We start from the raw sequence: 24634 nt of genomic DNA on the forward strand, positions 1-24634 counted from the left end.
AAAGTGGCCGGAAGATACCCCAAATGTTCCGAAAAAGTCCTGAAATGATCCAGACGGGATCCCGGACGAATCCCGAAAACTATCCATCTAGGTACCCCAAATGATCCCGAAATAGTCCCGAAATGACCCCGCCGGGATCACGGGCGGATCCCGAAAAAGTCCTGAAATGACCCCGACGGGATCCCGTACGGATCCCGAAAATCATCCAGAAATGATGAACGTAGGTACCCAAATGATCCCGAAATAGACCCCAAATGATCCCGACGGGATCCCGGACGGATCCCGAAAACCAACCAGAAATGATGCCGGTAGGTACCCCAAATGGATCCCTAAAACTATCCAGGAATGATTACGGAAAGGACCCAAACTGACCCCGAAAAAGTCCCGTAATGATCCCGGAAACCATCAAGAATTTATCTCTCGAAGGTACGCAAATGATCCCGAAAGTACCCCGACGGGATCCCGGACGGATCCCGAAAACCATCCAGAAATGATGCCGGAAGGGTCCCCAAATGATCGCGAAATAGTCCCGAAATGATTCCGGAATAGTCCCGAAAATGTCCCAAAATAACCCCGACGGGATCCCGGACGGAACCCGAAAACTATACAGAAATGATCCCAGAAGGGTCCCAAAATGATCCCGAAATAGTTACCCCGGCATAATCCCGGACCGATCCCGAAAACCATCCAGAAATGATCCCGGAGGGTCTCGATATGACCCTTACGGGATTACAAATAAGGTGAAGCTAATTATAAAACCATGTTAATAAGGCAGCAGGCGCATTGGAGCGAATAAAAAGTTACATAGAAACATACAGGTAAAGCTAATAAAAGCGTGCTAATAAAAACAATTGATGGAGGGCGGATGGCGGGAGTAGAGGAGAGGACCATTGATCGTTCCTCCAAAATTGATCTCGTTCTGTATGTACCAGATACCAAAAACTATTGATTTAGGAGAAAATTTATTTTGAGTTATAAAAATTTATAGATTTTACACCAGAGGGAGAGATAAAGGGGGGGGGGGGGGGGTGGGCGGGCGGAGGGTGTCACTGCTTACTTTGTAAGCCCTCGACTTATTTGACCCCTTGAGTCTGTGATATTGGTGAAGGCCAGTATACGTAAAGTTATAATGTGTAAAAATTATTGAAAAATAATTTCTCGAAGGGGTCGTGGGACCCCCACCCCTCTTTCCATGTCCGAAAAAAATTTCGCTAGTAGACTACTGTCTGTGTCCCAAATTTCATCAAAATCCGTGTAGCCATTCTGGCGTGATTCAGTCGCAAAGACGAAAAAATATAATAATTAAATTATAACTGTTCCTAGGGGGCGGGGACCACGCCCCTTTTCAAAAATATATAGTTAGTAGATCCTTCTAGACTATTGGCTATATGTGTGCAAAATTTCATCCAAATCGGTCCAGCCGTTCTTGCGTGATTGAGTCACAAAGATAAACGTCTGGACAAACATCCAAACATCCAAACATCTTCACATCCAAACTTTGCCATTTATAATATATACTAGCCTTTACCCGCGGCCCCGTCCGCAAGGAGAAAATAAAATATATGTGCTATTCACGTTAGCCTGCTTATCAAGTTGTCTGTTTAAACATTTTTTCTGTCAATGTATTTTATTTTTTAATACAGTAAAAAAAAAAAGAACTAACTGAGCTGATGGGCACGCTTACATGAATAGTACAATACACTTTTTCGAATTAAAAAAAATACATTTTGTTTCTAAGTTAAATTAATTGATATGACAGGATTGAAAGAATTACTACTCATAGAACAAAGGAGTGAAACTACAATTAGCTAAAACTAAAAAGAAGTTTTTAAATGAAAGCAGTGTTGCTTTTTCGGGTATTTAGTTGGTTAAAATATTACAAAAATTTTAATTATAGTTGTAATAGTTCGTTACAGGTTTCATTTAAAAATAGAACGAAAAAGCTGTGATATATTAAAGATAAAACATACCGAATTTTAATTACGAATAATTTGCCGTAAATCCACGGCCATGTGTGCTGAATTACCGGTTTATAAGAGACCTAAAATGATCCCGGAAGTGTCCCTAAATGAAACCAAATAGTCACGAAATGATGCCGACGGGATCCTGGACAAATCTCGAAAACTATCCAGAAATGATGCCGGAAGGGTCCCAAAATAATCCCGAAGTAGTCACGAAAAGTCCCGAAATGACCCTGACGGGATCCCGGACGGATCCCGAAAACCATCCAGATTTGATTCCTGAACGGTCCGCAAATGATCCCGATATAGTCCAAAAAAGTCCCGAAAAAACTCTGACGGGATCCCGGACAAATCCCGAAAATCGCCCAGAAATTATCCCGGAGGAGTCCCAAAATGATTCCGAAATAGTAGTCACGAAAAAGGCCCGAAATGACCCTGACGGGATCCCGAAAACCATCCGGAAATGACTCTGGAGGGATCCCCAAATGATCCCGGAAAAGTCCACAAACCATCCAGAATTAATCTCTAAGGTTCCGCAAATGATCCCGAAATAGTCCCGAAAGTCTCGAAAAACTCAGACCCATCCCGAAAATCATGAAGAAATTATCCTGGAAGGGTCCCAAAATTACCCCGAAATAACTCTGACGGGATCCCGGACAGATCCCGAAAATCATCCAGAACTGAGCTCTGAAACGTCCCCAAATAATCCAGAAATAGTCCGGAAAAAGTCCCGAAAAAACTCCGTCGGGATCCCGGACAGATCCCGGAAATCGCCCAGAAATTATGCCGGAGGGGTCCCAAAATGATTCCGAAATAGTCCCGAAAAAGTCCCGAAATGACCTTGAGGGGATCCCAGACCGATACCGAAAACCATCCAGAATTGATCTCTAAAGGGTCAGCAATTTATCCCAGATAAAGTCGCGAAAAACTACGAAGGGATCCCGAACAGATCCCGAAAATCATAGAGAAATTATCCCGGAAGGGTACCAAAATGATCCCGAAATAGTCCCGAAAAGGCGCGAAATAACCCTGACGGGATCCCGGACGGATCCCGAAAACCACCCAGAAATGATCTTTAAGGGCAACTGACCCCGAAATAGTCGTGAAAAAGTCCCGAAATTACCCCGACGGGATCCCGAAAACCATCCAGAAATTATCCCTGAAGGATCCCCAAATGATCCAAGAACAGTCTCGAAAGTCCCTGACATTTTCCCGAAAAAGTAAAAAAATAAACCCGACGGGATCTCGGACGGATCCCGAAAACGATCCAGGAATGATGCCGGAAGGGACCCCAAATGATCCCGAAAAATTCCCGATATTCCCCGATGGGATCCCGGACGGATCCCGGACCATCCAGAAATGATGCCGGTTGGTACCCCAAAATGATCCCCAAATAGGCCAGAAATGACCCCGTCGGGATCCCGGACGGATCCCCAAAAGTATACAGAAATGATGCTGGAAGGTGAAATGATCCCCTTAAAGAAAGATGAAAAATGAAATGATCCCCTTATAGTTCCGAAATGATCCTGACGGGATTCCGACGGATCCCGGAAACTATCCAGAAATGATGCCGGAAAGGTTCCCAAGTTATCCCCAAATATTCCCGAAATTACCCTGACGGTATCCCGGACGGATCACGAAAACCATCCGGAAATGATGGCGAAAGGGTCCCCAAATGATCCCGCATTAGTCGCGGGTTCTGAAGTGACCCTGACGGGATCCCCGAAGGATCCCGGAAACTATCCAGAAATGATGCCGGAAAGGTTCCCAAGTTATCCCCAAATAGTCCTGAAATTACCCTGACGGTATCCCGGACGGATACCGAAAACCATCTAGAAAAGTGGCCGGAAGATACCCCAAATGTTCCGAAAAAGTCCTGAAATGATCCAGACGGGATCCCGGACGAATCCCGAAAACTATCCATCTAGGTACCCCAAATGATCCCGAAATAGTCCCGAAATGACCCCGCCGGGATCACGGGCGGATCCCGAAAAAGTCCTGAAATGACCCCGACGGGATCCCGTACGGATCCCGAAAATCATCCAGAAATGATGAACGTAGGTACCCAAATGATCCCGAAATAGACCCGAAATGATCCCGACGGGATCCCGGACGGATCCCGAAAACCAACCAGAAATGATGCCGGTAGGTACCCCAAATGGTCCCGATATGACCCCGTCGGGATCCCGCACGGATCCCTAAAACTATCCAGAAATGATGCCGGAAAGGTCCCCAAATAACCCCCTAATAGTCCCGAAATTACGCCGGCGGAATCCCGGACGGATCCGGAGACCATCCAGAAATGATGCCGGAGGAGACCCCAAATGATCCCGATAAAGTCCCAAAATGACCCCAACAGGGTCCCGGACGGATCCCGTAAACCATCCAGAAATGATGCCGGAAGAGACTCCAAATGATCTCGCAAAAGTCCCAAAATGACCACGACAGGATCTCGGACGGATCTCGTAAACCATCCAGAAATGATGCCGGAAGAGACCCCAAATGATCCCGCAAAAGTCCCAAAATGACCCCGACAGGATCCCGGACGGATCCCGAAAACCATCCAGAAATGATGCCGGGAGAGACCCCAAATGATCCCGCAAAAGTCCCAAAATGACCCCGACAGGATCCCGGACGGATCCCGTAAACCATCCAGAAATGATGCCGGAAAAGAACCCAAATGATCCCGCAAAAGGCCCAAAATGACCCCGACAGGATCCCGGACGGATCCCGTAAACCATCCAGAAATGCTGCCGGAAGAGACCCCAAATGATCCCGCAAAAGTCCCAAAATGACCCCCACAGGATCCCAGACGGATCCCGTAAACCATCCAGAAATGATGCCGGAGGAGACCCCAAATGATCCCGCTAAAGACCCAAAATGACCCCGACAGGGTCCCGGACGGATCGCGTAAACCATCCAGAAATGATGGCGGAAGAGACCCCAAATGATCCCGCAAAAGTCCCAAAATGACCCCCACAGGATCCCGGACGGATCCCGTAAACCATCCAGAAATGATGTCGGAAGAGACCCCAAATGATCCCGCAAAAGTCCCAAAATGACCCCGACAGGGTCCCGGACGAATCCCGAAAACCATCCAGAAATGATGCCGGGAGAGACCCCAAATGATCCCGCAAAAGTCCCAAAATGACCCCGACAGGATCCCGGACGGATACCGTAAACCATCCAGAAATGATGCCGGAGGAGACCCCAAATGATCCCGCTAAAGTCCCAAAATGACCCCGACAGGGTCCCGGACGGATCCCGTAAACCATCCAGAAATGATGCCGGAAGAGACCCCAAATGATCCCGCAAAAGTCCCAAAATGACCCCGACAGGATCCCGTAAACCATCCAGAAATGATGCCGGAAGAGACCCCAAATGATCCCCAAAAGTCCCAAAATGACCCCGACAGGATCCCGGACGGATCCCGTAAACCATCCAGAAATGATGCCGGAGGAGACCCCAAATGATCCCGCAAAAGTCCCAAAATGACCGCGACAGGATCCCGGACGGATCCCGTAAACCATCCAGAAATGATGCCGGAAGAGACCCCAAATGATCCCGCAAAAGTCCCAAAATTACCCCGACAGGATCCCGGACGGATCCCGTAAACCATCCAGAAATGATGCCGGAGGAGACCCCAAATGATCCCGCAAAAGTCTCAAAATGACCCCGACAGGATCCCGGACTGATTCCGAAAACCATCCAGAAATGATGTTGGAAGAGACCCCAAATGATCCCGCAAAAGTCCCAAAATGACCCCGACAGGATCCCGGACAGATCCCGTAAACCATCCAGAAATGATGCCGGAAGAGACCCCAAATGATCCTGCAAAAGTCCCAAAATGACGCCGACGGGATCCCGGACGGATCCCGTAAACCATCCAGAAATGATGCCGGAGGAGACCCCAAATGATCCCGCAAAAGTCTCAAAATGACTCCGACAGGATCCCGGACGGATCCCGAAAACCATCCAGAAATGATGCTGGAAGAGACCCCAAATGATCCCGCAAAAGTCCCAAAATGACCCCGACAGGATCCCGGACGGATCCCGTAAACCATCCAGAAATGATGCCGGAAGAGACCCCAAATGATCCCGAAAAAGTCCCAAAATGACCGCGACAGGATCCCGGACGGATCCCGTAAAGCATCCAGAAATGATGCCGGAAGAGACCCCAAATGATCCCGCAAAAGTCCCAAAATGACCCCGACAGGATCCCGGACGGATCCCGTAAACCATCCAGAAATGATGCCGGAGGAGACCCCAAATGATCCCGCTAAAGTCCCAAAATGACCCCGACAGGGTCCCGGACGGATCCCGTAAACCATCCAGAAATGATGCCGGAAGAGACCCCAAATGATCCCGCAAAAGTCCCAAAATGACCCCGACAGGATCCCGGACGGATCCCGTAAACCATCCAGAAATGATGCCGGAGGAGACCCCAAATGATCCCGCAAAAGTCTCAAAATGACCCCGACAGGATCCCGGACGGATCCCGAAAACCATCCAGAAATGATGCTGGAAGAGACCCCAAATGATCCCGAAAAAGTCCCAAAATGACACCGACAGGATCCCGGACGGATCCCGTAAACCATCCAGAAATGATGCCGGAGGAGACCCCAAATGATCCCGCTAAAGTCCCAAAATGACCCCGACAGGGTCCCGGACGGAGCCCGTAAACCATCCAGAAATGATGCCGGAAGAGACCCCAAATGATCCCGCAAAAGTCCCGATATGACCCCGACAGGATCCCGGACGGATCCCGTAAACCATCCAGAAATGATGCCGGAAGAGACCCCAAATGATCCCACAAAAGTCCCAAAATGACGCCGACGGGATCCCGGACGGATCCCGTAAACCATCCAGAACTGATGCCGGAAGAGACCCCAAATGGTCCCGCAAAAGTCCCAAAATGACCCCGACAGGATCCCTGACGGATCCCGTAAACCATCCAGAAATGATGCCGGAGGAGACCCCAAATGATCCCGCAAAAGTCCCAAAATGACCCCGACAGGATCCCGGACGGATCCCGTAAACCATCCAGAAATGATGCCGGAAGAGACCCGAAATGATCCCGCATAAGTCCCAAAATGACGCCGACGGGATCCCGGACGGATCCCGTAAACCATCCAGAAATGATGCCGGAAGAGACCCCAAATGATCCCGCAAAAGTCCCAAAATGACGCCGACGGGATCCCGGACGGATCCCTAAAACTATCCAGGAATGATTACGGAAAGGACCCAAACTGACCCCGAAAAAGTCCCGTAATGATCCCGGAAACCATCAAGAATTTATCTCTCGAAGGTACGCAAATGATCCCGAAAGTACCCCGACGGGATCCCGGACGGATCCCGAAAACCATCCAGAAATGATGCCGGAAGGGTCCCCAAATGATCGCGAAATAGTCCCGAAATGATTCCGGAATAGTCCCGAAAATGTCCCAAAATAACCCCGACGGGATCCCGGACGGATCCCGAAAACTATACAGAAATGATCCCGGAAGGGTCCCAAAATGATCCCGAAATAGTCCCGAAAAAGTCCCGAAATTACCCCGGCATAATCCCGGACCGATCCCGAAAACCATCCAGAAATGATCCCGGAGGGTCTCGATATGACCCTTACGGGATTACAAATAAGGTGAAGCTAATTATAAAACCATGTTAATAAGGCAGCAGGCGCATTGGAGCGAATAAAAAGTTACATAGAAACATACAGGTAAAGCTAGTAAAAGCGTGCTAATAAAAACAATTGATGGAGGGCGGATGGCGGGAGTAGAGGAGAGGACCACTGATCGTTCCTCCAAAATTGTCTAGATCTCGTTCTGTATGTACCAGATACCAAAAACTATTGATTTAGGAGAAAATTTATTTTGAGTTATAAAAATTTATAGATTTTACACCAGAGGGAGAGATAAAGGGGGGGGGGGGGGGGTGGGCGGGCGGAGGGTGTCACTGCTTACTTTGTAAGCCCTCGACTTATTTGACCCCTTGAGTCTGTGATATTGGTGAAGGCCAGTATACGTAAAGTTATAATGTGTAAAAATTATTGAAAAATAATTTCTCGAAGGGGTCGTGGGACCCCCACCCCTCTTTCCATGTCCGAAAAAAATTTCGCTAGTAGACTACTGTCTGTGTCCCAAATTTCATCAAAATCCGTGTAGCCATTCTGGCGTGATTCAGTCGCAAAGACGAAAAAATATAATAATTAAATTATAACTGTTCCTAGGGGGCGGGGACCACGCCCCTTTTCAAAAATATATAGTTAGTAGATCCTTCCAGACTATTGGCTATATGTGTGCAAAATTTCATCCAAATCGGTCCAGCCGTTCTTGCGTGATTGAGTCACAAAGACAAACGTCTGGACAAACATCCAAACATCCAAACATCCAAACATCTTCACATCCAAACTTTGCCATTTATAATATATACTAGCCTTTACCCGCGGCCCCGTCCGCAAGGAGAAAATAAAATATATGTGCTATTCACGTTAGCCTGCTTATCAAGTTGTCTGTTTAAACATTTTTTCTGTCAATGTATTTTATTTTTTAATACAGTAAAAAAAAAAAGAACTAACTGAGCTGATGGGCACGCTTACATGAATAGTACAATACACTTTTTCGAATTAAAAAAAATACATTTTGTTTCTAAGTTAAATTAATTGATATGACAGGATTGAAAGAATTACTACTCATAGAACAAAGGAGTGAAACTACAATTAGCTAAAACCAAAAAGAAGTTTTTAAATGAAAGCAGTGTTGCTTTTTCGGGTATTTAGTTGGTTAAAATATTACAAAAATTTTAATTATAGTTGTAATAGTTCGTTACAGGATTCATTTAAAAATAGAACGAAAAAGCTGTGATATATTAAAGATAAAACATACCGAATTTTAATTACGAATAATTTTCCGTAAACCCACGGCCATGTGTGCTGAATTACCGGTTTCTAAGAGACCTAAAATGATCCCGGAAGTGTCCCTAAATGAAACCAAATAGTCACGAAATGATGCCGACGGGATCCTGGACAAATCTCGAAAACTATCCAGAAATGATGCCGGAAGGGTCCCAAAATAATCCCGAAGTAGTCACGAAAAGTCCCGAAATGACCCTGACGGGATCCCGGACGGATCCCGAAAACCATCCAGATTTGATTCCTGAACGGTCCGCAAATGATCCCGATATAGTCCAAAAAAGTCCCGAAAAAACTCTGACGGGATCCCGGACAAATCCCGAAAATCGCCCAGAAATTATCCCGGAGGAGTCCCAAAATGATTCCGAAATAGTAGTCACGAAAAAGGCCGAAATGACCCTGACGGGATCCCGAAAACCATCCGGAAATGACTCTGGAGGGATCCCCAAATGATCCCGGAAAAGTCCACAAACCATCCAGAATTAATCTCTAAGGTTCCGCAAATGATCCCGAAATAGTCCCGAAAGTCTCGAAAAACTCAGACCCATCCCGAAAATCATGAAGAAATTATCCTGGAAGGGTCCCAAAATTACCCCGAAATAACTCTGACGGGATCCCGGACAGATCCCGAAAATCATCCAGAACTGAGCTCTGAAACGTCCCCAAATAATCCAGAAATAGTCGGAAAAAGTCCCGAAAAAACTCCGTCGGGATCCCGGACAGATCCCGGAAATCGCCCAGAAATTATGCCGGAGGGGTCCCAAAATGATTCCGAAATAGTCCCGAAAAAGTCCCGAAATGACCTTGAGGGGATCCCAGACCGATACCGAAAACCATCCAGAATTGATCTCTAAAGGGTCAGCAATTTATCCCAGATAAAGTCGCGAAAAACTACGAAGGGATCCCGAACAGATCCCGAAAATCATAGAGAAATTATCCGGAAGGGTACCAAAATGATCCCGAAATAGTCCCGAAAAGGCGCGAAATAACCCTGACGGGATCCCGGACGGATCCCGAAAACCACCAGAAATGATCTTTAAGGGCAACTGACCCCGAAATAGTCGTGAAAAAGTCCCGAAATTACCCCGACGGGATCCCGAAAACCATCCAGAAATTATCCCTGAAGGATCCCAAATGATCCAAGAACAGTCTCGAAAGTCCCTGACATTTTCCCGAAAAAGTAAAAAAATAAACCCGACGGGATCTCGGACGGATCCCGAAAACGATCCAGGAATGATGTCGGAAGGGACCCCAAATGATCCCGAAAAATTCCCGATATTCCCCCGATGGGATCCCGGACGGATCCCGGACCATCCAGAAATGATGCCGGTTGGTACCCCAAAATGATCCCCAAATAGGCCAGAAATGACCCGTCGGGATCCTGGACGGATCCCCAAAAGTATACAGAAATGATGCTGGAAGGTGAAATGATCCCCTTAAAGAAAGATGAAAAATGAAATGATCCCCTTATAGTTCCGAAATGATCCTGACGGGATTCCCGACGGATCCCGGAAACTATCCAGAAATGATGCCGGAAAGGTTCCCAAGTTATCCCCAAATATTCCCGAAATTACCCTGACGGTATCCCGGACGGATCACGAAAACCATCCGAAATGATGGCGAAAGGGTCCCCAAATGATCCCGCATTAGTCGTGGGTTCCGAAGTGACCCTGACGGGATCCCGAAGGATCCCGGAAACTATCCAGAAATGATGCCGGAAAGGTTCCCAAGTTATCCCAAATAGTCCTGAAATTACCCTGACGGTATCCCGGACGGATACCGAAAACCATCTAGAAAAGTGGCCGGAAGATACCCCAAATGATCCCGAAAAAGTCCTGAAATGATCCAGACGGGATCCCGGACGAATCCCGAAAACTATCCATCTAGGTACCCCAAATGATCCCGAAATAGTCCCGAAATGACCCCGCCGGGATCACGGTCGGATCCCGAAAAAGTCCTGAAATGACCCCGACGGGATCCCGTACGGATCCCGAAAATCATCCAGAAATGATGAACGTAGGTACCCAAATGATCCCGAAATAGACCCGAAATGATCCCGACGGGATCCCGGACGGATCCCGAAAACCAACCAGAAATGATGCCGGTAGGTACCCCAAATGGTCCCGATATGACCCCGTCGGGATCCCGCACGGATCCCTAAAACTATCCAGAAATGATGCCGGAAAGGTCCCCAAATAACCCCTAATAGTCCCGAAATTACGCCGGCGGAATCCCGGACGGATCCGGAGACCATCCAGAAATGATGCCGGAGGAGACCCCAAATGATCCCGCTAAAGTCCCAAAATGACCCCGACAGGGTCCCGGACGGATCCCGTAAACCATCCAGAAATGATGCCGGAAGAGACTCCAAATGATCTCGCAAAAGTCCAAAATGACCACGACAGGATCTCGGACGGATCTCGTAAACCATCCAGAAATGATGCCGGAAGAGACCCCAAATGATCCCGCAAAAGTCCCAAAATGACCCCGACAGGATCCCGAAAACCATCCAGAAATGATGCCGGGAGAGACCCCAAATGATCCCGCAAAAGTCCCAAAATGACCCCGACAGGATCCCGGACGGATCCCGTAAACCATCCAGAAATGATGCCGGAAAAGAACCCAAATGATCCCGCAAAAGGCCCAAAATGACCCCGACAGGATCCCGGACGGATCCCGTAAACCATCCAGAAATGCTGCCGGAAGAGACCCCAAATGATCCCGCAAAAGTCCCAAAATGACCCCCACAGGATCCCAACGGATCCCGTAAACCATCCAGAAATGATGCCGGAGGAGACCCCAAATGATCCCGCTAAAGACCCAAAATGACCCCGACAGGGTCCCGGACGGATCGCGTAAACCATCCAGAAATGATGGCGGAAGAGACCCCAAATGATCCCGCAAAAGTCCCAAAATGACCCCCACAGGATCCCGGACGGATCCCGTAAACCATCCAGAAATGATGTCGGAAGAGACCCAAATGATCCCGCAAAAGTCCCAAAATGACCCCGACAGGGTCCCGGACGAATCCCGAAAACCATCCAGAAATGATGCCGGGAGAGACCCCAAATGATCCCGCAAAAGTCCCAAAATGACCCCGACAGGATCCCGGACGGATACCGTAAACCATCCAGAAATGATGCCGGAGGAGACCCCAAATGATCCCGCTAAAGTCCCAAAATGACCCCGACAGGGTCCCGGACGGATCCCGTAAACCATCCAGAAATGATGCCGGAAGAGACCCCAAATGATCCCGCAAAAGTCCCAAAATGACCCCGACAGGATCCGTAAACCATCCAGAAATGATGCCCGAAGAGACCCCAAATGATCCCCAAAAGTCCCAAAATGACCCCGACAGGATCCCGGACGGATCCCGTAAACCATCCAGAAATGATGCCGGAGGAGACCCCAAATGATCCCGCAAAAGTCCCAAAATGACCGCGACAGGATCCCGGACGGATCCCGTAAACCATCCAGAAATGATGCCGGAAGAGACCCCAAATGATCCCGCAAAAGTCCCAAAATTACCCCGACAGGATCCCGGACGGATCCCGTAAACCATCCAGAAATGATGCCGGAGGAGACCCCAAATGATCCCGCAAAAGTCTCAAAATGACCCCGACAGGATCCCGGACTGATCCCGAAAACCATCCAGAAATGATGTTGGAAGAGACCCCAAATGATCCCGCAAAAGTCCCAAAATGACCCCGACAGGATCCCGGACAGATCCGTAAACCATCCAGAAATGATGCCGGAAGAGCCCCAAATGATCCTGCAAAAGTCCCAAAATGACGCCGACGGGATCCCGGACGGATCCCGTAAACCATCCAGAAATGATGCCGGAGGAGACCCCAAATGATCCCGCAAAAGTCTCAAAATGACTCCGACAGGATCCCGGACGGATCCCGAAAACCATCCAGAAATGATGCTGGAAGAGACCCCAAATGATCCCGCAAAAGTCCCAAAATGACCCCGACAGGATCCGCGACGGATCCCGTAAACCATCCAGAAATGATGCCGGAAGAGACCCCAAATGATCCCGAAAAAGTCCCAAAATGACCGCGACAGGATCCCGGACGGATCCCGTAAAGCATCCAGAAATGATGCGGAAGAGACCCCAAATGATCCCGCAAAAGTCCCAAAATGACCCCGACAGGATCCCGGACGGATCCCGTAAACCATCCAGAAATGATGCCGGAGTAGACCCCAAATGATCCCGCTAAAGTCCCAAAATGACCCCGACAGGGTCCCGGACGGATCCGTAAACCATCCAGAAATGATGCCGGAAGAGACCCCAAATGATCCCGCAAAAGTCCCAAAATGACCCCGACAGGATCCCGGACGGATCCCGTAAACCATCCAGAAATGATGCGGAGGAGACCCCAAATGATCCCGCAAAAGACTCAAAATGACCCCGACAGGATCCCGGACGGATCCCGAAAACCATCCAGAAATGATGCTGGAAGAGACCCCAAATGATCCCGAAAAAGTCCCAAAATGACACCGACAGGATCCCGGACGGATCCCGTAAACCATCCAGAAATGATGCCGGAGGAGACCCCCAAATGATCCCGCTAAAGTCCCAAAATGACCCCGACAGGGTCCCGGACGGAGCCCGTAAACCATCCAGAAATGATGCCGGAAGAGACCCCAAATGATCCCGCAAAAGTCCCAATATGACCCCGACAGGATCCCGGACGGATCCCGTAAACCATCCAGAAATGATGCGGAAGAGACCCCAAATGATCCCACAAAAGTCCCAAAATGACGCCGACGGGATCCCGGACGGATCCCGTAAACCATCCAGAACTGATGCCGGAAGAGACCCCAAATGGTCCCGCAAAAGTCCCAAAATGACCCCGACAGGATCCCTGACGGATCCCGTAAACCATCCAGAAATGATGCCGGAGGAGACCCCAAATGATCCCGCAAAAGTCCCAAAATGACCCCGACAGGATCCCGGACGGATCCCGTAAACCATCCAGAAATGATGCCGGAAGAGACCCCAAATGATCCCGCATAAGTCCCAAAATGACGCCGACGGGATCCCGGACGGATCCCGTAAACCATCCAGAAATGATGCCGGAAGAGACCCCAAATGATCCCGCAAAAGTCCCAAAATGACGCCGACGGGATCCCGGACGGATCCCTAAAACTATCCAGGAATGATTACGGAAAGGACCCAAACTGACCCCGAAAAAGTCCCGTAATGATCCCGGAAACCATCAAGAATTTATCTCTCGAAGGTACGCAAATGATCCCGAAAGTACCCCGACGGGATCCCGGACGGATCCCGAAAACCATCCAGAAATTATGCCGGAAGGGTCACCAAATGATCGCGAAATAGTCCCGAAATGATTCCGGAATAGTCCCGAAAATGTCCCAAAATAACCCGACGGGATCCCGGACGGATCCCGAAAACTATACAGAAATGATCCCGGAAGGGTCCCAAAATGATCCCGAAATAGTCCCGAAAAAGTCCGAAATTACCCCGGCATAATCCCGGACCGATCCCGAAAACCATCCAGAAATGATCCGGAGGGTCTCGATATGACCCTTACGGGATTACAAATAAGGTGAAGCTAATTATAAAACCATGTTAATAAGGCAGCAGGCGCATTGGAGCGAATAAAAAGTTACATAGAAACATACAGGTAAAGCTAATAAAAGCGTGCTAATAAAAACAATTGATGGAGGGCGGATGGCGGGAGTAGAGGAGAGGACCACTGATCGTTCCTCCAAAATTGTCTAGATCTCGTTCTGTATGTACCAGATACCAAAAACTATTGATTTAGGAGAAAATTTATTTTGAGTTATAAAAATTTATAGATTTTACACCAGAGGGAGAGATAAAGGGGGGGGGGGGGTGGGCGGGCGGAGGGTGTCACTGCTTACTTTGTAAGCCCTCGACTTATTTGACCCCTTGAGTCTGTGATATTGGTGAAGGCCAGTATACGTAAAGTTATAATGTGTAAAAATTATTGAAAAATAATTTCTCGAAGGGGTCGTGGGACCCCCACCCCTCTTTCCATGTCCGAAAAAATTTCGCTAGTAGACTACTGTCTGTGTCCCAAATTTCATCAAAATCCGTGTAGCCATTCTGGCGTGATTCAGTCGCAAAGACGAAAAAATATAATAATTAAATTATAACTGTTCCTAGGGGGCGGGGACCACGCCCCTTTTCAAAAATATATAGTTAGTAGATCCTTCCAGACTATTGGCTATATGTGTGCAAAATTTCATCCAAATCGGTCCAGCCGTTCTTGCGTGATTGAGTCACAAAGACAAACGTCTGGACAAACATCCAAACATCCAAACATCTTCACATCCAAACTTTGCCATTTATAATATATATTAGATTAGATTAGACTAGCCTTTGCCCGCGGCCCCGTCCGCAAGGAGAAAATAAAATATATGTGCTACTCACGTTATCCTGCTTATCAAGTTGTCTGTTTAAAAATTGTTTCTGTCAATGTATTTTATTTTTTAATACATTAAAAAAAAAAGAGTTAAATGAGCTGATAGGCACGCTTACAATAGTACAATACTTTTTTTTTCGAATTAAAAAAATACATTTTTTTTAAGTTAAATTAATTAATACGACAGGGGTGAAAGAATTACTACTCATAGAACAAAGGAGTGATACTACAATTAGCTAAAACCAAAAAGAATTTTTTAAATGAAAGTAGTGTTGCTTTTTCGTGTGTTTAGTTGGTTAAAATATTACAAAAATTGTAATTATAGTTGTAACAGTTCGTTACAGGATTCATTTAAAAATAGAACGAAAAAGCTGTGATATATTAAAGATAAAACATACCGAATTTTAATTACGAATAATTTGCCGTAAATCCACGGCCATGTGTGCTGAATTACCGGTTTCTAAGAGACCTAAAATGATCCCGGAAGAGTCCCTAAATGACACAAAAATGAGGCCGACGGGATCCCGGACAAATCCCAAAAATTATCCAAAAATTATGCCGGAAGGGTCCCAAAATAATCCCGAAGTAGTCATGAAAAGATTGTTAAAAAGTAATTATTCGAAGGGGTCGTGGGACCCCGCTTTCCCCCCCCCCCCCCCCTTTCCATGTTCGAAAAAAATTTCGCGAGTAGACTATTGTCTGTGTCACAAATTTAATCAAAATCCGTGAAGCAGTTCTGGCGTGATTCAGTCACAAAGACGAAAAAATACAATAATCAAACGATAACTGTTCCTAGGGGGCGGGGACCTCCCCCCCTTTTCAAAAAAATACAGCTAGTAGATCCTCCTAGACTATTGGCTATATGTGTGCAAAATTTCATCCAAATATGTCTAGACGTTCTTGCGTGATTGAGGCACAAAGACAAACGTCTGGACATCCAAACATAAAACATCCAAATTTTCCCATTTATAATATATACTAGCCTTTACCCGCGGCCCCGTCCGCAAGGAGAAAATTAAATATATGGGCTATTCACGTTAGCCTGCTTATCAAGTTATCTGTTTAAAAAAATGTTTCTGTCTAATGTATTTTGTTTTTGTAATTGAGTAAAAAAAGAACTAAATGAGCTGATAACCTGATAGGATCCCCAAATGATCCCGAAATTATCCAGAAACATCTAGAAATGCCACGGAAATGTCTCCAAAAGTTCCCGGAATAGTCCCAAAAAACCCGAAATGACAACGAAACGATTCTAGACTTATCCAGAGGACCACAAAGAAATGATGCCGGAAGGGTACCAAAATGATCCCGAAATAGTCCCGAAAAAGTGCCGAAATGACCCTGACGGGCTCCGGGACGGTTCTCAAAGACCATCCAGAAAATATCCAGGAATGGCCCCTAAATTATCCCGCCATAGTTTAGAAAAAGTTCCGAAATGACCCCGAGGGGATCCACGACGGATCGCGAAAACCATACAGAAATGATCCCTGAGGGGTCCCAAAATAATCCCGTATTAGTCCCGAAAATGTGCAGAAATTACCCCGACGGGATCCCGCACGGATCCCAAAAACTATCTAGAAATTATGCCAGAAATGTTCTCAAATGATCCCCCAATAGTTCCGAAATTACCGAAAACCATCCAGAAATTATGCCGGAAGGAACCCGAAATGATCCCGAAAACCATACAGAAATGATGCCGGAAAATACCCCAAATGATCTCGAAATAGTCCCGAAAAGACCCCGAAGGGTTCCCGGACGGATCCCGAAAATCATCCAGAAATTATGCCGAAAGGGTCCCCAAATGATCCGATACCAGTCGATAGAAAGTCCCGAAATAACCCCGACGGGATCCCAGACGGATCCTGAAAACCATATGGAAATGATGCCGGAAGGTACCCCAATTGATCCCGAAATAGTCCCGAAATGACCCTGGCAGGATCCCGTACGGATCCCGAAAACCATCTAGAAATGATGCCGAAAGGCTCCCCTAATTATCCCGTATTAGTCCCGAAAAAGTCCCGGAATGACCCCGACGGGATTCCTGACGGATCCCGAAAACCATCCAGAAATTATGCCTGAAGGGACCCAAAATGATCCCGAAAAAGTCACGAAATAACCACGGCGGGATCCCGAAAACCATACAGAAATGATGCCGGTAAATACCCCAAATGATCTCGAAATAGTCCCGAAAAAGTTCCGAAAAACCCCGAAGGGATCCCGGACGGATCCCGAAAACCTTCCAGAAATAATGCCGACAGGGTCCCCAAATGATCCCGTATTAGTCGAGAAAAAGTCCTGAAATGACCCCGTCGGGATCCCGGATGGATCCCGAAAACCATCCAGAGATGAAGCCGAAAGGGTCCCCAAATGTTCCCGTATTAGTCGCGAAGAAGTCCCGTAATGATCCGGACGGATCCCGAAAACTATCTAGAAATGATGCCGGAAGGTACTCCAAATGATCCCGAAATAGTCCCGAAATGACCCTGCGGGATCCCGAACGGATCCCGAAAACCATCCAGAAATAATGCCGAAAGCGTCCCCAAATGATCCCGCATTCGTCGAGAAAAAGTCCCGAAATGACCCCAACGGAATCCCGGACGGATCCCGAAAACGATTTAGATATGATGCCGGAGGCTACCTCAAATGATCCAGTATTAGTCGAGAAAAAGTACCAAAATGACCCTGACGGGATCCCGGACGGATCCCGAAAACCATCCAGAAATGATGCCGAAAGGGTCCCCAAATGATCCCGTATTAGTCGAGAAAAAGTCCCGAAATGACCCCGACGAGATCCCGGACGGATCCCGAAAACGATCTATAAATGATGCCGAAAGGGTCGCCAAATGATCCCGTATAAGTCGAGAAAAAGTCCTGAAATGACCCCGACGGGATCCCGGACGGATCCCGAAAACCATCCAGAAATGATGCCGCAAGGGTCTCTAAATGATAGCAAAATAGTCCGGAAATGATCCCGGAATAGTCCCGAAAATGTCCCAAAATAACCCCGACGGGAGCCCGGACGGATCCCGACAACTATACAGAAATGATCGCGGAAGGGTCCCAAAATGATCCCGGAATAGTCCCAAAAAAGTCCCGAAATGACCCCGGCGGGATCGCGGACGGATCCCGAAAACCATCCAAAAATGAACCCTGAAGGGTCTCGATATGACCCCAACGGGATTACAAATAAGGCGAAGCTAATTGTAGAACCATTTTAATAAGCAAGCAGGCGCGTTGGAGCGAATGAAGAGTTACAAAGAAACGTACAGGTAAAGCTAATAAAAGCGTTCTAATAAAAACAATTGAAGGAGGGCGGATGGCGGGAGGAGAAGGACCGCTGCTCGTTTTTCCAAAATTGTTTAGATCTCGATCTGTATGTGCCAGATACCAAAAACTATTGATTTAGGAGAGAATTTATATTGAGTTATAACAATTTATAGATTTTGCACCAGATACGGAGAGAAAAGGGGGGGGGGGGGGGGTTGAACGGAGGGTGTCACTGCTCACTTTGTAAGCCCTCGACTTGTTTGACCCAATGAGTCTGTGATATTGGTGAAGGCCAGTATACGTAAAGTTATAATGTGTAAAAATTATTAAAAAGTAATTGATCGAAGGGGTCGACCCCCACCCCTCTTTCCATGTTCGGAAAAAATTTCGCTAGTAGACTACTGTCTGTGTCCCAAATTGCATCAAAATTCGTGTAGCCGTTCCGGCGTGATTCAGTCGCAAAGACTAAAAAATATAATAACTAAATTATAACTGTTCCTAATAGGCGGGGACATCACCCCTTCTAGACTATTGGCTATATGTGTGCCAAATTTCATCCAAATCCGTCCAGCCGTTCTTGCGTGATTGAGTCACAAAAACAAAGATCTGGACAAACATCCAAACATCCAAACTTTGCCATTTTTAATATATATATTAGATTAGATTAGATTATATTAGATATTAGATATGTATTAAATATGATGAAAAAATTAATCAAAATCGAATTCACAAATGACTGAAAACCCTCATTTAATATGCCTGAAAAATGTTATTATATGTGATAAAAAAATGACTGTGAAAAATATTCTGCCTGTGTGATATATCAGTTATCCAAAAGAAATGATCTATAATTAAATAAAAAAACAATTTAAACCAACGTTAAATTCTTCTTCAATGTAATCTAACCTGATATGCATATGTATATATCTGTTATTGTTGTTATTTGCTTAGCAATAAAAAACATCAAATAAAAAGTATAAAGAATGCAATTAGTTTCAAGTATTTTGTACATCTCAGGGATTATGCTGGGTGAACTCGCCTGTGTAAATATTAAAAGTAAATGATTATTTGGTGGCGGCCACCGTGGTGTGATGGTAGCGTGCTCCGCCTACCACACCGGATGCCCTGGGTTCAAACCCCGGGCAAAGCAACATCAAAAATTTTAGAAATAAGGTTTTTCAATTAGAAGAAAATTTTTGGAAGAGAAGCTCGGCCTTAGATCTCTTCGGAGGTTATCGCGCCTTACATTTATTTTTTTTTTTTATTTCAATGACTATCAAGACATATAGAAACGTAAAACTTATACTGAAATAAAAACTTGAGATAAAAAGTACACGCTACCTTCATGGGACTATTTCCCTGCAAAAATCGTTGGACCATGTGGTCCACTGGAGTACCTACCATTCTACTCCACTGTAATGCAGCGATGGACCAACTCATGTTTCTACACGAACATGTTGTAAGCCGATTATTGCTCGTTTCTAACGATTGTAATCACTACACGATGTTTATTGGACTGTGGGTACTCCATGGAGTACTCTGATGTAATGCGGAGCTGGATTATATGGTCCGGTCCTAGGACATCGCAATGTTAATTGGACCATATGTTTTGTATGAATTGTGGTTAATTTTGGAGCACTCGCTTGGTCCATAGCGAGTACTCCATACATGCATGCATGGAGTACTCGCGATTTTTGCAGGGTTATAGTAAAAATTAGTAGGAAATAAATTTTCGTCCCACCTATTTTGACATATCGAACATTGAAAGTTAAGACAAAAAGCTGTAGCTATATTTCGACTATTGGTACTCTGCAATGTGCTATGTTTTGGAACTTAACGTGGTAAGTTGAAAACATAATTACTTTTGAGTTAACGTACTCCTTGAGCAAATCCCGTATATATTTTCCATATTCAGATGGCCTTCAATAAAAAAGCCTTGATTCGTTTTGGTCCTTCCAGATTTCATGATCTCCACATATCCATTCTCCGCTGCTGATTTCATGACCAGAAAATGTGTACGGACAGTATTCAGAACCAGCTTTATTTAACAAGAAGTTGTGAGAAAGCAGCACGCTGATACTATTTCCTGAGCACGTTGAGGGGTACAAAAGTATTTTCCGCAAGCATGACCATTTTGTGCTTAAGATTCCAAAGGCATTTTCAATACATATACGTGCTCGGCTCAGCCGATAATTGAATATTTCTTCAGATCTTGTCAGCGATCTATGAGAATAGGGCTTCATTATTCGTTTACTCAATGGGAGGGCGTCGTCTGCAACGCTGAAATGTGGTACGTTTTTACCGTTTTAATGTCAACTGACCTCTTATTATCTCTGAGCCGAATTCAGAGTTCTTGAAAATGTTGGAATCACCTTCACTACCGTATGCTCTTACGTCTACATAAGTAAATTTATAGCACGCGTTACAAGCAACCAAAAGAACTATAGAGTGAAACCCCTTCATGGAAAGAAAAAGATATAAATATATCAAATATAAATATCATGATCACACTATTTATAATCAGGCTAAAACTTTCATGAATAGCCCAATGTAACGCGCCACTACAGGATCTAAATGTACTTAATCTGCTTAGAAATTCGTATGTTCCTGCATCTCCCCTCATAGAGCATCTCTGCCCTCTATGTTTTCTACCTCCCTCCCTACATCCTAAGATCTTGATGTATATTGGAACGATTTTCCGTCATCCCTTGTCAAAGTTGGTTTCGAGACAGAACGAACGAACATCTACACTGATGATGGCACAAAGCCGAAACCGGTTTGTCTCGAACAAACTTTGATAAGGGATGACGAAAAATCGTTCCAATATACATCATTTATCCACTCTGTCAGAAAATCAACAAAACAAAATAAGTCTTTAGATCTTCTTTCTCTCGGTCTTACCTTACCCAAACTACAGCATGTCTATCGAGCTTCGCTTCTCTCTTTTCCGTTTTCATCCCTATACAACCACCAGACTTTCAGCTCGTTTAGATAAAAAACAAGTAAGGAAGGCTAAGTTCGGGTGTAACCGAACATTACATACTCAGTTGAGAGCTATGGAGACAAAATAAGGAAAATCACCATGTAGGAAAATGAACCTAGGGTAACCCTGGAATGTGGTTGTATGACATGTGTATCAAATGGAAGGTATTAAAGAGTATTTTAAGAGAGAGTAGGCCATAGTTCTATGGATGGACGCCATTTAGGGATATCGCCATAAAGGTGGACCAGGGCTGACTCTAGAATGTGTTTGTACGATATGGGTATCAAACGAAAGGTGTTACTGAGCATTTTAAGAGGGAGTGGGCATTAGGTCTATAGGTGGACGCCTTTTCGAGATATCGCCATTAGGGTGGGCCAGGGGTGACTCCAGAATGTGTTTGTACGATATGGGTATCAAAAGAAAGGTGGTAATGAGTATTTTAAAAGGGAGTAATCCTTAGTTCTATAGGTGGACGCCTTTTCGAGATATCGCCATAAAGGTGGACCAAGGGTGACTCTAGAATGTTTGTACGATATGGGTGAGTAAGGGAGTAATCCTTAGTTCTATAGGTGGACGCCTTTTCGAGATATCGCCATTAGGGTGGGCCAGGGTGACGCTAGAATGTGTTTGTACGATATGGGTATCAAACGAAAGGTGTTACTGAGAATTTTAAGAGGGAGTGGGCATTAGGTCTATAGGTGGACGCCTTTTCGAGATATCGCCATTAGGGTGGGCCAGGGGTGACGCTAGAATGTGTTTGTACGATATGGGTATCAAACGAAAGGTGTTACTGAGCATTTTAAGAGGGAGTGGGCATTAGGTCTATAGGTGGACGCCTTTTCGAGATATCGCCATTAGGGTGGGCCAGGGATGACTCTAGAATGTTTGTACGATATGGGTATCAAACGAAATGTGTTACTGAGCATTTTAAGAGGGAGTGGGCATTAGGTCTATAGGTGGAGGCCTTTTCGAGACATCGCCAATAGGGTGGGCCAGGGGTGACTCTAGAATATTTGTACAATATGGGTATCAAACGAAAGGTGTTACTGAGCATTTTAAGAGGGAGTGGACATTAGGTCTATAGGTGGACGCCTTTTCGAGATATCGCCATTAGGGTGGGCCAGAAGTGACTCTAGAATGTTTGTACGATATGGGTATCAAACGAAAGGTGTTACTGAGCATTTTAAGAGGGAGTGGGCATTAGGTCTATAGGTGGACGCCTTTTCGAGATATCGCCATTAGGGTGGGCCAGGGGTGACTCTAGAATGTGTTTGTACGATATGGATATCAAATTAAAGGTATTAATGAGGCTTTTAAAAGCAAGTGGCCCTTAGATGTATATGTGAAGGTGTTCTCGAGATATCGACCAAAATGTGGACCAGGTGATCCAGAAAATCATCTGTCGGGTACTGCTAATTTATTTATATATGCAATACCACTAACAGTATTCCTGCCAAGATTCCAAGGGCTGTTGATTTCGCCTTGTAGAACTTTTTCATTTTCTTCTACTTAATATGGTAGGTGTCACACCCATTTTACAAAGTTTTTTCCAAAGTTATATTTTGCATCAATAAGCCAATCCAGTTACCATGTTTCATCCCTTTTTTCGTATTTGGTATAGAATTATGGCATTTTTTTCATTTTTCGTAATTTTCGATATCGATAAAGTGGGCGTGGTTATGGTCGGATTTTGGCCATTTTTTATACCAAGATAAAGTGAGTTCAGATAAGTAGGTGGGCTAAGTTTAGTAAAGATATATCGGTTTTTCCTCAAGTTATTGTGTTAACGGCCGAGCGGAAGGACAGACGGTGGACTGTGTATAAAAACTGGGCGTGGCTTCCACCGATTTCGCCCATTTTCACAGAGAACTGTTACCTTCATAGAATCTATGTCCCTACCAAATTTGAGAAGGATTGGTAAATTTTTGTTCGACTTATGGCATTAAAAGTATTCTAGACAAACTAAATGAAAATGGGCGGAGCCACGCCCATTTTGAAATTTTCTTTTATTTTTGTATTTTGTTGCATCATATCATTACAGGAGTTGAATTTTGACTTAATTTACTTATATACAGTAAAGATATTAAATTTTTTGTTAAAATTTGAATTTAAAAAAAATTTTTTTTAAAAAGTGGGCGTGTTCTTCATCCAATTTTGCTAATTTTTATTTAGCACATATATAGTAATAGTAGTAGCGTTTCTGCCAAATTTCATCATGATATCTTCAACGACTGCCAAATTACAGCTTGCAAAACTTTTAAATTACCTTCTTGTAAAAGTGGGCGGTGCCACGCCCATTGTCCAAAATCTTACTAGTTTTCTATTCTGCGTCATAACTTCAACCCATCTGCCAAGTTTTATCGCTTTAACCGCCTTTGGCAATGAATTATCGCATTTTTTCGGTTTTTCGAAATTTTCGATATCGAAAAAGTGGGCGTGATTATAGTCCGATATCGTTCATTTTAAATAGCGATCTGAGATGAGTGCCCAGGAATCAAAATTTACTCAAGTTATCGTGTTAACGGACGGACGGACGGACGGACGGACGGACATGGCTCAATCAAATTTTTTTTCGATCCTGATTATTTTGATATATGGAAGTCTATATCTATCTCGATTCCTTTATATATGTACAACCAACCGTTATCCAATCAAACTTAATATACTCTGTGAGCTCTGCTCAACTGAGTATAAAAACACTCATAAAAGTTACAGCCTGTTTATTTATAGTACAACCAAAACAATTGTAAGCTATGTCCGTTTTTGGTTATGAAGAGAGTATGGGGCATCTCACCTTGTAATTAAAAAATATGCTTCCGGTTTTTGGAGGTGCTTTAATGGCCACATGCTTACCTTCGATGGCACCAACGCAATTTGGAAAATTCCATTTTGTTTGTAGCCCTTAGCTACTGCGAACATGGTTTGTTGGTTGAATGGTGGTATTTGGCTCTTCAAAGCTGTGTATATAGCTTGACAGACGTGGGGTATTATAGTGCCAAAATATTGCTTACTCACTCTGCAGCAGGAGGCTATATGTAGACCCAAATCACCTGTTGCCAAGTACCTTTTTGTATCACTAACTTCACGAAAGAAA

Source organism: Eurosta solidaginis, chromosome 1 (genome assembly GCF_040869045.1).
Source record: "Eurosta solidaginis isolate ZX-2024a chromosome 1, ASM4086904v1, whole genome shotgun sequence".
Lineage (NCBI taxonomy): Eukaryota > Metazoa > Arthropoda > Insecta > Diptera > Tephritidae > Eurosta > Eurosta solidaginis.